Source organism: Cavia porcellus, unplaced genomic scaffold (genome assembly GCF_034190915.1).
Source record: "Cavia porcellus strain 051 isolate PalLab524CR breed Dunkin Hartley unplaced genomic scaffold, mCavPor4.1 scaffold_6, whole genome shotgun sequence".
Classification (NCBI taxonomy): Eukaryota; Metazoa; Chordata; class Mammalia; order Rodentia; family Caviidae; genus Cavia; species Cavia porcellus.
Genome location: NW_026947489.1, coordinates 82,647,260 through 82,663,130, shown reverse-complemented (window position 1 = coordinate 82,663,130; position 15,871 = coordinate 82,647,260).

Genomic DNA, 15,871 nt, shown 5'->3' with positions numbered 1-15,871 from the left:
CTTAATGAACAGAAATGTAATGGGCTGGGGACTGAGTTCAATGACGTAAGCGCTTGCCTGGCGAGAGCAAGGCCATGAGTTCGATCTCCGGTAACAACAACAACAAAAAAGAACAGAAATGCAAAATTCCATAAAATACTTAAAAATAGGATAGAGCAGGGGCTGGGGATTTAGCTCAGCGGCATAAGCACCTGCCTTGCAAGCAGGCAGTCGTGAGTTCGATCCCTGGTACCGATAAAAACGAAAAAGACAAAAAAAAAAAAAAAAAAAATAGGATAGAGCAAATCATGAAAAAGACTATATGACATCACCAAATCGGTTTCATCCCAGGAATGCAAGGATGATGGTTCGACATACATAAATCAACAAATGAACATACCACAGAAACAGAAATAAGGATAAAAATCACACGATCATCTCAATAGATACAGGAAAAATCTTTGACAAAATTCAACAACCATTCATGATAAAAATGCTGATAGTAACTGGTATAGAATAACCTTATCTTAAACTGATAAAAGCCAAACCTACTGCCAACATCATACTAGCTGAGGAAAAACTAAAAGCATTCTCATGAAAATCAGAAACAAGGCAAGCGTGTCCACTCTCACTACTCCTGATCAACATAGTACTGGAAACTTTAGCCAGCATGATTAAGCAGGAGAAAGAAATAAAAATATTGGAATAGGAAAGAAAGAAATCAAAATATCTTATTTGCAGATGACATCATCCTTTGCATAGGAAACCCAAAGCACTACCAGAAGGCATTTAGAATATCTGGAATATATGAAGAAGTTTAAAATATTAGACCAGCAAAATAAAAAATCCAGTCCAAAACATGGGCCATTGAAATGAATTGACATTTCACTGAAGAAAAAACACAAATGGCCAATAAATATGTAAAAAAAAAAAAAAAAACAGCATCATTGGCCATTAGAGAAATGCAGATCAAAACACATTGAGATTCCACCTTATTCCACTAAGAGTGGCCATTATCAAGTACTCAAAAAATAGCAAATGCTGGGCATTACTGTGAGTTCGCAGTCAGCCTGAGTTACATAGTGAGTTTGAGGTCCACCTAAATGACATAGTAAGGTCCTGTCTCAAAAAACCAAAAATGCTGATGAAGTCATGGCGGGGGGGGGGACACTTTGACATTGTTGGTGGGAATTTAAACTAGCACAACTACTTCGAAATTATGTGGAAATTTCTTAAAAATATAAGTTCATTCAACCCTGCAAAGTCTTTCTGGGTATCTTCCCAGAAGAACTAAAGTGATATGTGCATATCCATGTTTCTAGCAACACAACTCACAGTAGTTAAATCATGAAAGCAGCCTATTTGCTCATCAATAAATAAATGAATAAAAATGTGATATATGTGTATATATATCACATTTTTATCCATTCATTGTGGTAGTCACTGTTAAGTACAGGTAGTCACTGTTAAGTACATATATCCCAATAAATAGGAGAATCTAGAAGAAATGGATAGACTCCTAGACACATATGAATTGTAAAAAAAAGGGGGACCAAAAAGATGTAAAAAATATATATACACATATATGTATGCGTATATATATTTCTCAGTCATAAAGAAAGATGAATTTGCGTCATTTGTAGAAAAATGGATGGCCTCTGAGACCATAATGCTGTAAAATAAGTCAGTCACAAAGTTAAATAGCACATGGTTGAGATCCAAAATACGAATAAAGAACAAAATCAAGAGCCATTTGTTAAAAAAAAAAAACAAGGGTGGTAGGCTTTGTAGAGATGGCAAGGTGATCTGGAGAAGGTGGGAAAGAGGTAGGTGGTGAGCAGGGACAGTGAAACTAACAAGGACTAATGAAGATGTGAGATAATTTGCTGAAGAGGGTAATTTCATTGTGATTTTCAGGTAAATAACAACAACAAAAAAAAGCAAAAAAAAGGAGGTTCATGGAAGGTGAATTTTAAAAATGTATTAGTTCATGTTTGCAGTAATTGCATAATGATTACACTGCTTGTGGGGAGTTGATACAATGTACATGACAGCCTTTCATCCTCTTGTCCCCATTTCTTCATCCTCTTCCCATTAGAGAAAGTTCTATCCCTTTACTTCCTATTATCTATCTTTTATTTCACTCTTTATTTACATTTTGTGTTTCTCATACAAGAAAAAACACATAATATTTAAGCTTATGTGTCCGATTTATTTCACTTAACATTAAGGTCTCTCAAGTTTATCCTTCTTAATGGCAGAACATGTATGAAAATACCACATTTTCTTATTCATTCATCTGCTGGTGGGCATATGGCCACTTCCAATATTTAACTATTATGAGCTGTGCTGCTTACACATAGGTATGCACATATCACTACAATATGATGTCTTTAACTCTTTGGGGGAACATACCTAGAAGGGGGATGGCTGGGTTGAATGGAATTTCTAGGTTTAGTTTTTGAGACATCTGCATACTGATCTGGAAGGTGAAATTTTTTTTTTTGAATTTTTTTTTAATTTTATTTAAGGAGAAAAGAAAAAAAAAGCAGGGAAAGGGTACAAGTTATACAGATTTACAGAAAAAAAAATGAACAGTAGGAAATCACAAGTTAATGGATTACATATTGTCATCTTAGAAATAATTGTTCAAGTCACAAAATTAAAGCTTGTAAAGTGGACATTCCATCAATGATACTGCAAACAGTTCTGTTCATTGATCCAATAAAACTCTGTGATATCAATCTCTATCTTATACACTTAAATATACATGCAGTTATATAGTTTGGAGCACTTTCTTTTCCTCTCTTTTGTACCATGACTATTACACATTTTGGGTTTCATTGCTCCCACGGTTCTTATTACTTTTTTGGAAGAGAGTAAAACCAAATGTGACATAACAGAACAGAATCGGTCAAGTCAAAAGGGTGGACATAATAGATAATGTAAAAACATAATACAAGGTGATCAACAATGGTTACCATAATGCCTCCCGCTATCTCTAATAGAATTGCCTATATCATTAGTTATAATACAATTGAACAAAACAGTAAAGAATAAAACCGACAAAACCAAAACATTGGAGACATTGTAGGTCTTCAAAAGTAGATAAAAGTCAACAAGAATGGGCGTCATAATGAATCTCATTATCTTCACAGCTGATGCCTAAACTTTCGAACCTGATACTATCCAGCAAAACAGAATAGGGGAACATCAGTCAAAAACAAGATGGTGAGAGTAATACAGGGCTTTAAATCAAGGTAATGAAAAGTCAAAGTGGGTTACTATACTATATCCTGCTATTTTTTTTCCTTTAATTAAAAGGATAAAGATAAAAAAGTAAATAATGGAGTGGAGATTGAGATAAAAGAGGGCATAACAACGAAACAGCGCAGATCAAAACATAACCATTTAAGCAGAATAGTGTTTCACCACCAGATAATCCTAACCTAAAAGTAGTTACCATATTGTTTCTTTCTTTGAAATCCTTGAGTACAACTTCGTATACTGTAGCATTAAGTATATCAAAACAATGTAAAACCATTCAAGAGAATGACAGCATTACAGAGTATTTAGAATCGACTAACAGAAAATGAACAATGGTTTCTGTGTAATCTCCTTGTCTTTAAAAGGTTTTTGCTTATACTATCGTACATAATAAAATCCAATAAGATACAGCCTATTTAGACCATTGGAGACAGAAGGACAAAAGCTAGATGAGACTTCAAAACAAGATGATACTAAATCAGTATTACCTATTAAGATGTCATTTTCTCCAAAATAGCTGTTCCTATCATCCAATCTTCTCTGCCTCATTTCTGTTAAGCTCTTTTTCTTTCCGTAGAGGTCAGTTTGTCTTCTTCATTTTGTTCTCTGCTCCATTCGCTGTGGCCTCTCTGCCATTATTTCTGGATTCTTTGTATTTTTCTTTTTTTAGAATATCCTGCAATACTCTCTGTAGAGTTGAATTGGTGGTTGCAAATTCCCCCAGTTCCTCTTTATCCTGGAAGCACCTTGTTTTTCCATCAATTTCCAGGGACAGTTGTGCAGGATATCTCAATCTTGGCTGGAGATTATTATCTTTCAATGCTTGAATTATTTCCCCCCACGCTCTTCGTGATTTGATGGTTTGTTCAGAGAAATCTGCTGTAATTCTGATGGGTGTTCCCTTGTAAGTGGTCTGTTTCTTGTCTCTTACAGCTTTTAATATTCTGTTCTTGTATTGAATTTCTGGAATTTTTATTATTATATGCCTGGGTGTTGCTCTGTTTGGGTTGTAGGTAGCTGGGGTCCTGTATGCCTCATACATCTGAGTATCTTTACCTTTTGCTAAATTAGGAAAATTCTCCTGGATTATTTCTGTGAGTAGCTTTTGTAGTTCACTTGTTTGTGTCCCTACTTCTTCTTTTATGTTCTTAATCCTTAAGTTATGGATCCTCTTATCATCTTCTTGTCTTTGTATTATTGCTGTTTGTTTCTTTGTTATTTTTAAGAAGTTTTTCATTTCATTCTCCCATATTACAAGTCTGCCCTCCAGTTCAGGTAGTCTGTCCTTAGTTTCTTTCAAGCTGTTATGCCAGTCTTCTATAGACTTCTTAGTATCTTGGTAGTCCCTTTGAACCTGCTTCACGTATTCTATGCTTTCTCTGTTTTCTCCATCAAACAATTCTCCCCTCTTTTTCTGTTCTTCCACTCCACCATCTGTTTTTTCTTGGGTGGTACTTAGCATTTCTCTAACTATTCTGCATACTTCTAGCTTCAGGTCATTGATAACTTCATTCCTGAATTGGTCTATGAGGCTCTCTATATGGTGCCTTATGTATATTGGTGCGGTGTCTGCTATTGCCTGTTTCTCAGAATTGGGGGCCGAGGAGCCTTTCTTGTTGCTGCCTCTTCCCATGCTGCCTCTTCTTCTCTGTTCCTTATATATGCAAGCTTATATAAGAGGCCCAGCTTCTCTCCCAGTCAGCCACAGCCTGATCGAATTGCGCCAGTTAGGTGTTCCCGCTCACCGCTGCGCACCAGGGAGTTACGGACCAGGCAGCCTACGCGTTTCCCCTCCCGGCCACCGTCAGGCTCTGGGATCTGGGTTGGGACAGCCTACCAGGTCCGCTGGCAGCGTCACGCAGGCCAGGCACTTTTCACCAATCCCGCCCGAGAGGGGGATGTGTGGCAGGAGTCGCCACCGCGCCCTGCTCCCGCAGGACTGCTCGGGCCCAGAAAGTCCTCTGCTGGAGTCAAACTGTGGTAGAGTGTCAGTTTCTCTCACTCACCTCACCACAAGTCAGTGCACGCCTCCCTGCCGTTCGCAGATTGCCGTTCTCAGAGCTTCTGCGTGTCTCTTTCCTTGCTGAGCCACTGTAGAGGCAGCCAGCCGCCGCGCGGCGGGAAACCCAAATCGCGGCTTACAATGGCGCGGTTCCAGCCTCCACACCAAGTCTTTTCTGTTCCTGTTTTAGCAGCAGGACTGCATTCCAAGTTGGCTTCTCTCAGCCCAGTTCGTTCCTGAGTCAGCAGAGCATATCTCCACCGACTTATGTCTCCTTAGTCCGCACCATTCCTGGCTTCTGAGCCGAGTCTTTCAGAGAGCCTCCAGTAGTTGCTGTTATCTGTCCGCCATGTTCTCCCGGAAGTGGAAGGTGAAATTTTAAAGTCCCTGTATTTCTAAAATATTGACATCTCTCCTTGGACTGGGAAGAGCTACCAGAGACCTATGATTTAGAACACTGCTATTGCTCCAAGTCTCAACACATCAGTGAAGACCAGGGGCCAATGGAACTGGAACACACTGTCAGAAACATGGAGCGGATTAGAAACAATGAACTTCACAAGCTTAGTATCTTTCTTAGGAAAGGCATCTGAGGTCTCACTGAGACACACAAGCAAAATGCTTGAGAGGTGGAGCTCCTGAGTCCTGCTGAACTATGTACTTTCCCATGGACTCTGGTAATGGCAGTGATCATAGTCACATGGTCTGCTCTGTTCTGTTAACACAGTGCCTGCAAGGAACTGGGAAGAGGGGCATGTTTACCCTCTTGGGGACCTGAAGTGAGTTGACCTGGATTTCATTCAATTCCCACCTGCTGTTCTGGAATCACCTCCCCAAAAGTACTTGCAGCAAATGCTAGTGCCCTCTTTGGATCTTCTTTACCAGGTCAGCACCTGGTGCTGACATGTGAACTGTTACTGCACCTATATTATGCCTGACCTTGGTCAATGGGAGCTACCAAACTAAGAGGTATCTGAAAGGTTCCATTCTGCCTTTACCTTGACAATGCAATTCTCTGGGGAGTCAGGATTCGTTTGTAATGGACAATAGTGTCTAGAAACCAAAGTCTGAGACTAGGCATGCTCCTTTCTGTTGGGAAGTGCTTGTTTCTAGGCTCTCTCAGTGCACAGCTCTAGAAACCAACATACATAATGATACGTGTTTCTGACTCTAGCTTTATATGCATTTTGGAAACCACCCATTAGAATTTAAGTGCCCAGCTCAAGATAAGTACTTCTCTAATAAGTGTATAATTCTCTTTTATGTATTTCCTAAGAAGGTTTAGTTCATCTTTTATCCTCAGGTAAGCAAATGATTACTCAGTACATGCTTATTTGGAGTGTCCTGACTGCATTAAACATCAAGAGTAGCACTGCCCTGAGCACCAGGCTGGGATTCGAGGTAAAATTTCAGAGTTTGGCAGTGCCTAACATTGAGGGATGGGTCTGGGTTTTGGGCTTTCCAAAAGCTAAAGAAGGAAGGGAGAAGAGAAAACACAGGGAGCTGGTTTTCAGGTGTAGCTGGGAGATCCTGCGGGGATCACTCAGGGCCCAGGCATCACTGACCGTGCCACAGGCAGGTCCACAGGGACTTCTGAGAAGCAGCAAGCTGGAGCTCCTGAGCCCAAGAGCAGAAACTGCCCACGGTGCCTGCTGTGCCCAGGCTGGTGATAGTGTCTTTCCTGTCTATGTGATCCTTGTGGGGACAGGATGGTCCCATCAACTCATTTTTATTTTACTGTATTTTTTATTTGGGGCGCTGGGAATCGAACTCAGGACCTTGTGCTTTTCAGGCAGATGGTTATGCTGCTGAACTAAGCTGGCCCTCAATTGTCTTTTTACTCCTCCTCAGGCAGCAAGAAGCCCATAGGGAAATCACAAATCATTAGAGCAGACAGGACGGAAATCCAGCATCAAAAGACAAAAAAAGAAACCTTCCATTCCTGTTTCCCTGTCTGTGGCCCACAACCTAGCACAGAGTTTAAACTGCTCGCTTCTCAGACTCAGTTTCTTCTCCTGTAAGAATGGAGATGAAGATTAACATAAGCTGAGAGAGCAAAGGCATGACATGTCAAGGGCCATTTCATGCAAAGTAGCTGCTCCCCTCCGTGACTCATAAATCTTGATGAAAATCTTGGTGTGAATCACGCTTTACATGTCTGCATGTGTGTCTCAGTTGATCCTCACAGCACCAGAGACCCAGACTGTCGTTATTACTCCCATTTCCCAGAGGAGAAAGCTGAGGCTCAGACACAGAGTGACTGTACTAGGCTACCATGAAGATGAAGCAGGGCAGGCAGGGTCCCTGGACATTTTTTTCTGACCCCAGTCTTAGCTCACCCTCAGTGCCTCAGGCTGCCCAAGCTGATTGGAAACCTCCTCCAGACACCACTGTAGTGGTCTAGACACCAAGGCAAAGACCACATGGTCTTATTGTTCCTGAGCATTTATTTTAATTTGATATAAAGTAAATTTTAAACTTTTATACACAAACAATGTCTCAAATGGAACACAAAACATGACGTTTTGAAGTTAAACTTTGAGATGTTGACTTCTCACTAATAATGCAACAATATTAGCTCATTAATTGTGACAAATATACCACACTAATGTAAAATGTTAGTGATAGTGGAAACTGAGTGTGGGGTACACAGGGAACCTCTGACTATCTTTCTAATAATATTTATATTCATTAGCTTTTCCCTCACTGAGACACAATACCTAATCTTAAGAGGGGAGAGGTTTAATTTAGCTCATGGCTTCAGGGGGTTCAGTCCATAGCTGTTTGGCTCCAAGGCAGAAACATCATGGTGGATGCCTATAGCAGAATGAAGATACTGTTTGTGTCAGCTGGGAAAGAGAACAAGGGAAGAATGCTTGACAGTAGATGAGGGACCAGCTATAGATCCAAGATCATGCTTCTTTGAGCACTCAGATACTCCCAGAAATGTCCCATGGTGGATTCAAACCCAAATCAAGTTGACTATCTGCCTTAAGTCTAAAACTTTTCTAAAATAAATATTTTCTTTTTAAAATGTGGGCTGTTGAAGAAATTTTAGAATCTTGACCTCTTCCAAAGGTACTTGATCACATTTCTCTTTTGTTAGAGGTACGACAGAGACCCTGTTTGAAAAGCCTCCCCCATTGCTGGTAGGGTAGAAGGACTTCCTTCAATGCATGCTCATAGTTCATTAAAGGAAGCACAAGAGACCATGGCAGCAAAGATTCCTCCACTGCCCTCCCTGTTCTCTGCCTCTTTGCACTGTGAGAAGACTCAGACACAGATAACCACCTGCCCTTCCCCAGATTACTGCCAGAGTAGAAGGAATCTCAGGACCATCTGTTCAATACCTCACTCTGTTCCAACCTCCATCACAATGTCCCAGAGCATCTATTACCCTAGTGCACTCCACTCATCCGGGTGGAGCCCCAGGCACAAAGGGGAAGAAATTCAGCCATACAGTGAGTCTCAGTGAGCACGTACTCTGGTGAGAGTGGCTTAATCAGCAGGGAAGCAGAAAACCTTCTAGGGAATGTCCATTCAGGACTCCATCCTGCATCTCACTTCAAGACCAAACAATGCAATGCACAAGACTTGGGCTATACCAGTGCTGTTACTGGTGACAGATTTTTGGAGCAGCTGGAGAACAAAATTAAAATTCTTCCCCAGGTCAGTAAAAGTGGCTCCAGCTGCTGTGTTCTCCCAATGTAAGTGGACCAAGATGCAGCTGTTCCTCGTGATCGCTCAGCTCTGATTTTGTCCAGTTCATGACAAGTAGTGGGAGCTTTAAGTCAGGAAAAAGAAAGAAGAGAAAAATAGAGCGATCATAACCTCTAGTGACTTTGGTATTTTTGTTTTTGTTTTTGGTGAGTCAGGGTCTCACTATGTGGTTCAGGCTGGCCTTGGGCTCACTTTGTAGCCCAGGCTGGTGTCAAACTGGCAACAATCTTCCTGCCTCAATCTCCCAAGTACTGTGATTACAGGAATACATCACTACATCCAGCTTCTAGCAAGAATTTAAATGACCACACTTGAATCAGCCAAGAAAATTGTTTACAGGAACCACTTTAGAACATATGGTCAAGAATTTAATGACTGAAGGAATCTGAGGTAATTTCTATACCAGCATCATCATGTTGATCATCCAAGTAAATATTATTGATTGTTCAACAAAATTCAGAACTCCAATAGAGTTTCTCATCTACTTTGGGCAGTAGAACAGATGGATAAATAATGAGATAAATAGGAAAAGTAAAGGAGAGAGAGAGAGAGGACGGATATACTATGCCTTATGGGGTTTGGCAGACAGACAATGCTTCATGGAAAAGATAGCCTTTGATCTAGATACTTGCCTTGGTTAAGAAGGCAAAGAGAAGGGGCTGGAGATTTAGCTCAGCGGCATAAGCGCCTGCCTTGCAAGCAGGCAGTCGTGAGTTCGATCCCTGGTACCGGTAAAAAGGAAAAAGCCAAAAACAAAAGAAGGCAAAGAGAAAGCCAGGAATGTGGGATGGCAGAGGGAAAGGCATAGCAGCAGGAATGAGTGTGGCGGGTCTGGGAAGAATGAACAGAAGAGCTGGAGTAAAAGAGTGATGAGCAACGAGCCGGAGAGGTAGGCAGTACGGACTCTTGGCTAAAACTGAGATTTGGTCACGGGCAGTAGTAGGGCATTTAGGAAAAACTTTAGAACAGAGGAGGCAACGGAGACCAGAGAACATGGCGGACAGACAACAGCAACTACCAGAGGCTCTCTGAAAGGTTCGGCTCAGAGGCCAGAAATAATGCGGACTAGGGAGACACGAATCAGTAGAGATATGCTCTGCTGACTCAGGAACGAACTGGGCTGAGAGAATCCAACTTGGAATACAGTCCTGGCGCTAAAATAGGAACAGAAAAATCTCGGTGTGGAGGCTCGACTCCGCGCCATCGGAAACCGGTTTGGATTTCCCGCCGTGCGGCGGCCGGCTATCTCCACAGCGGCTCAGCAAGGAGAGACGCGCCGAGCTCTGGGAGCGCCGAGCTCTGGGAACGGGAGAACGGAGTCGAAAAAAAAAAAAGGACGGACAGAGGTGTACACGAAAACTGACTGGTGGCGAGGTGAGTGAGAATCTGACCCCCCACCACAGTTTGACTCTAGCGGAGATCTCTCTGGGCGCCATTCCCCTCTCGGACGGGATTGGAGAAAAGTGCCTGGCCTGAGTGACGCTGCTGGCGGACTCTCTAGGCTAGACTAGCCTAACCCAGATCCCAGAGCCGGACGATGGCCCGGAGGAGCGACTGACTTCCGCGTAGGCTGCCTCCTCCAACTCCCTGGTGCGCAGCGGTGGGCGGGAACAACTAGCCAGCGCAATTTGATCAGGCTGTGGCTGACAGGCAGGGAAGCCGGGCCTCCTTTGTAAGATTGCATTTTATAAGGAACAAAAAATATGGGGAAGGGAAGCAACAAAAAAAGCTCCTCGGCCCCCAATCCTGAGAAACAGGCAATAATGGATGCCGCACCAGTATACATTAAGCACCATATTGAGAGCCTCATAGACCAATTCAGGAATGAAGTTATCAATGATCTGAAGCTAGAAGTATGCAGAATAGTTAGAGAAATGCTAAACACCACCCAGGAAAAAACAGATGGTGGAATGGAAGAACAGAAAAAGAGGGGAGAATTGCTTGATGGAGAAAACAGAGAAAGCATTGAGTATGTGAAGCAGGTTCAAAGGGACTATCAAGAAATTAATAAGTCTATACAAGACTGGCATAACAGCTTGAAAGAAACTAAGGACAGACTATCTGAACTGGAGGGCAGACTTGAAATATGGGAGAATGAAATGAAAAACTTCTTAAAAATAACAAAGAAACAAACAGCAATAATACAAAGACAAGAAGATGATAAGAGGAGCCACCACTTAAGGATTAAGAACATAGAAGAAGAAGTAGGGACACAAACAAGTGAATTACAAAAGCTACTCACAGAAATAATCCAGGAGAATTTTCCTAATTTAGCAAAAGGTAAAGATACTCAGTTGTATGAGGCATACAGGACCCCAGCTACCTACAACCCTAACAGAGAAACACCCAGGCATATAATAATAAAAATCCCAGAAATTCAATACAAGAACAGAATATTAAAAGCTGTAAGAGACAAGAAACAGATCACTTACAAAGGAACACCCATCAGAATTACAGCAGATTTCTCTTCACAAACCATCAAATCACGAAGAGCATGGGGGGAAATAATTCAAGCTTTGAAAGATAATAATCTCCAGCCAAGATTGAGATATCCTGCACAACTGTCCCTGGAAATTGATGGAAAAACGAGGTGCTTCCAGGATAAAGAGGAACTGGGGGAATTTGCAACCACCAATTCAACTCTACAGAAAGTATTGCAGGATATTCTAAAAAAAGAAAAATACAAAGAACCCAGAAATAGTGGCAGGGAGGCCACAACGAATGGAGCAGAGAACAAAATGAAGAAGACAAACTGACAGCTACTGACAGAAAAAGAGCTCAACAGAAATGAGACAGAGAAGATTGGATGATAGGAACAGCTATTTTTGAGAAAATGACATCTTAATAGGTAATGCTGATTCAGTACCATCTTGTTTTGAAGTCTCATCTAGCTTTTGTTCTTCTGTCTCCAATGGTCTAACCAGGTTGTATCTTATTGGATTTTGTTATGTATGTTAGTATAAGCAAAAACCTTTTAAAGACAAGGAGATTATACAGAGACCATTGTTCATTTTCTGTTAGTCAATTCCAAATACTCTATAATGCTGTCATTCTCTTAAATGGTTTTACATTGTTTTGATATACTTAATGCTACAGTATATGAAGTTGTACTCAAGGACTTCAGGGAGGGAGTCAATATGGTAACTATTTTTAAGTCGGAAATATCTGGTGGTGAAACACTATTCTGCTTAAAAGGTTATGTCTTGATCTGCCCTGTTTCGCTGTTATGCCCTCTTTTTCTTTTTCTCAATCTCCACTCCATTATATACTTTTTTATTGTTATCCATTTAATTAAAGGGAAAAATATAGCAGGATATAATATAGTAACCCACTTTGACTTTCTATTTTCTCGATTTGAAGCCCTGTATTACTCTCACCATCTTGTTTTTGACTGAGGTTCCTCTATTCTGTTTTGCTGAATAGTATCAGGTTCGAAAGTTTAGGCATCAGCTGAGAAGATAATGAGATTCATTATAACGCCCATTCTCGTTGACTTCTATCTACTTTTGAAGACCTACAATATCTCCAATGTTTTGGTTTTGTCGGTTTTATCCTTTATGGTTTTGTTCAATAGTATTACAACTAATGATATAGGCAATTCTATTAGAAATAGCGGGAGGCATTAGGGTAACCATTGTTGATCACCTTGTATTATGTTTTTATATTATCTATTATATCCACCCTTTTGACTTGACCGATTCTGTTCTGTTATGTCACATTTGGTTTTACTCTCTTCCAAAAAAGCAATAAGAACAGTGGGAGCAATGAAACCCAAAAGGTGTAATAGTCACTGTACAAAAGAGAGGAAAAGAAAATGCTCTAAACTATATAACTGCATGTATATTTAAATGTATAAGACAGAAAATGACATCACAGAGTTCTAATGGATCATTGAACAGAACTGTTTGCAGTATCATTGCTGGAATGTCCACTCTACAAACTTTAATTCTGTGACTTGAACAATTATTTCTAAGATGGCAATATGTAATCTATTAACTAGTGATTTCCTACTGCGCATTTTTTTCTTCTGTAAATCTGTATAACTTGTACCCTTCACTGTTTTTTTTATCTTTTCTTTTCTCCTTAAATAAAAATAAAAAAAAAAAAAAAAAAAAAAAGAACAGAGGAGGCAGGGGTGCAGGGGGTGATGGAATGTGAAGTGCCTAGAAACGGGAAAGGCTAAAGAAGAGCCAAGAGGAGAGGACAACTTCCTGGCTCCCAGTTTGAGTATCTGAGACAATGAAGAGAATTTTTCTTTTTCTTTCTCTTGTTAAGATTGCTCCTGTTCTTCTACTTTGGACTGTCCTTGGAACTAAGGGGTTGGCCTTTGGGGAAACTGTCCCTGCGGCCCGTTTCCATCCCTAACAAAATGCTAATAGAATTCTCAGCCCCTCAGCCTGAGGCTATGTGATGTGGGTAAGACTGTGCCATGCAGCAGAGGAAAGCTGGTGCCAGGACCTGCTGGATCTGATGTTTGCAACAGAATTCCAGCCAGCAGGGCTCAAGGGACCCAACAGCCACAGTTATTTAATGGACCCACTTCTCTTTACAGAGCAGGAGGCTGAATGAGAGTGACTTCCCCCAAGGTCACACAGCCAGCCAATAGCAAACTAGGACTAGCACCCGGCTTGTTGGGTCTTAACAATCCGGTGCTCCTTATTGTGTTAGCTGCTCTGTGACTATCATTTTAGAGAAATGGGGAATTTTATTGAAATGATACGTTCTCTGTGGGTTTTCCACAAAGCATCCTTCCTCATACTCCTTATGGGAAATCAATACTAATTCAAGTTTTTTTAAATCCTGTGTTTATTTGTGACTTCTATAATGACTGGCTTATCACCTCATTTTTATTCCAACCATCACAGAATTTATTTCCAATCACGTTGTCTTGACTGAGCTCTGAGATCTCTGCTTTTCCCAACCATATTTCCTCATTACCTTGTCAAGGCATGGAACAAATATGACACCTTTCTCCTTTGAAGCAAACTTATTAAAATTCATAATTTGTAAGCTAATTAGAAAGAGAGGAATGGAAGTAAGAAAAAATAGGATGCATATACTAAGCGCCCAATGAATATTTAAGAATAGATGAAGATGAAAGAAGGAAACAAGGACAAGAATGAGAAAATAGCTTTTGATGGAAAAAAGGGGGAGAATATTTTCATTAATTAAGAGTGGGAAGGGCCAGGGTGGTTCTAGGGAACTCCCCATGTCCCATCCCACTAGGCTGGTTCCCAGGCAGGCTCCTAAGAAGCCCAGCCCTTCAGCCAAACATGCTGTGACTGATTAGGGAAACTCATTGATACTGGGTTTGCCTTGCATTATGCCAGTCTCAGAAGTAATCAGATCTCTGATCCATTGTCCTACTAAATAAATACCTGGGAAAGAGATCAGAGACTCTTTTGTTCTTCCAAGGGAAGAAATACAAACTATCCCAGGTGTTTTGTTTTGTTTTGTTTTGTTTTGTTTTGTTTTGTTTTGGTGTGTGTGTGTGTGTGTCCACGTGTATGTGGTTGAGTCCAGGTCTTGTTGTGGTCTAGGCTAGCCTAGGACTCATTACATAGCTCAGTTCATCCCCAAACTCATGATCCTGCTGCCTTAGTCTCCCAGGGTTCTGGGACTGCAGGCATATGACCCCATACCTGGCCTCTAGGTGTTTATTTCACTTGTCCACAGATCCTTCCTTGTTCTGAATGGGGGTGCCTGGCAGTGTCCCCATCTGCTTCTGGCCTGTGCTGCTCAGGGATGCATTATGAGCTTTGTCATCTTCACATCTCTCCAATACCAAGGCTGCTTTAGCTAGACCTAGGTTTACCTATTATCTGGGGTAAAACAAATGAGTGAGTCCCAAATAGGTAACATCGGCAAATGGAGCTCTCCTCAAATAGGAAGTCTATCTGATGTTCTAGGAAAACAAGAAGAAATGTATTTTGGCCAGGAAAGGAATAATAACCTGCTCAGCAATGAATGACTGACAGGCCCATGGGAGAGGTATGAACACAGAAAGCTGAGAAGAGACTGGTTTGGCCTCCAAGAAGATAGCATTTGACATAGTGTGAGTGGCTGGGAGAGTGACAGTCACCTTAAACAGATTGGTCACCCTGTCAGTAACAATACAAGTCCCCTGGATCAGGCAAAGTTGTGTGTACAGCATACAGCATTCTAATTCTGGAAAGCAACCATATTTGGGGTTGATTTCCCTTATAAACCATGCACTCCTAGCACACACAGGTATGCATGTGTGCATATGTACAACCTCAGGCATGTGATGCACCTTATCTTCACTGGGCATCCTCTATTGCAACCTAGGTGTTGCTAAAATATCCAGGAGTCTCTGCACTGACTTATGAGGAACTGCTGGTGTTTTCAGTTTTCTCCAGAATTTGTGTTTCTCAATCTCCATTTCTCAAACTGATTTGCTAATTTTTAATGGGAAGAGTGGTATTTTTGCACAAAGCACTCTGACACGGGATAGGAGAAAGTGGCTTCACTGCCGATGGACTTGAAGGGGACTCAGGCCTCCCTGCAAAAAGCCCCGAACACAGGTACACTTTTATTTTTATAACTTTGGGCTGTGATAAGCAAGGTTGTTACATAAGCACAACTGCGGTGAGGGGGACTGGGAAAGTCTTGGCCAGACCCTGCAAGACCTATGTGGGAAATTTTCGAAAGGACATTCCAGTGGATGGTATTTTTTTTCTCTCTCACCTGTGCTAAACAGATTTGACTAAACTGAGATAAGCCCATGAAAACATATCATCAACGGCATATAGCAAAGCTCTGGAAATACAACTTGGCTCCGACATGGCTCCATCCCTAGGCATTACACAAAGGTTAAAAGTAGGCACATATGCTATAACATGCCAAAGACACAGGGTGGCCAGATCTGCATTTTATTGTTAC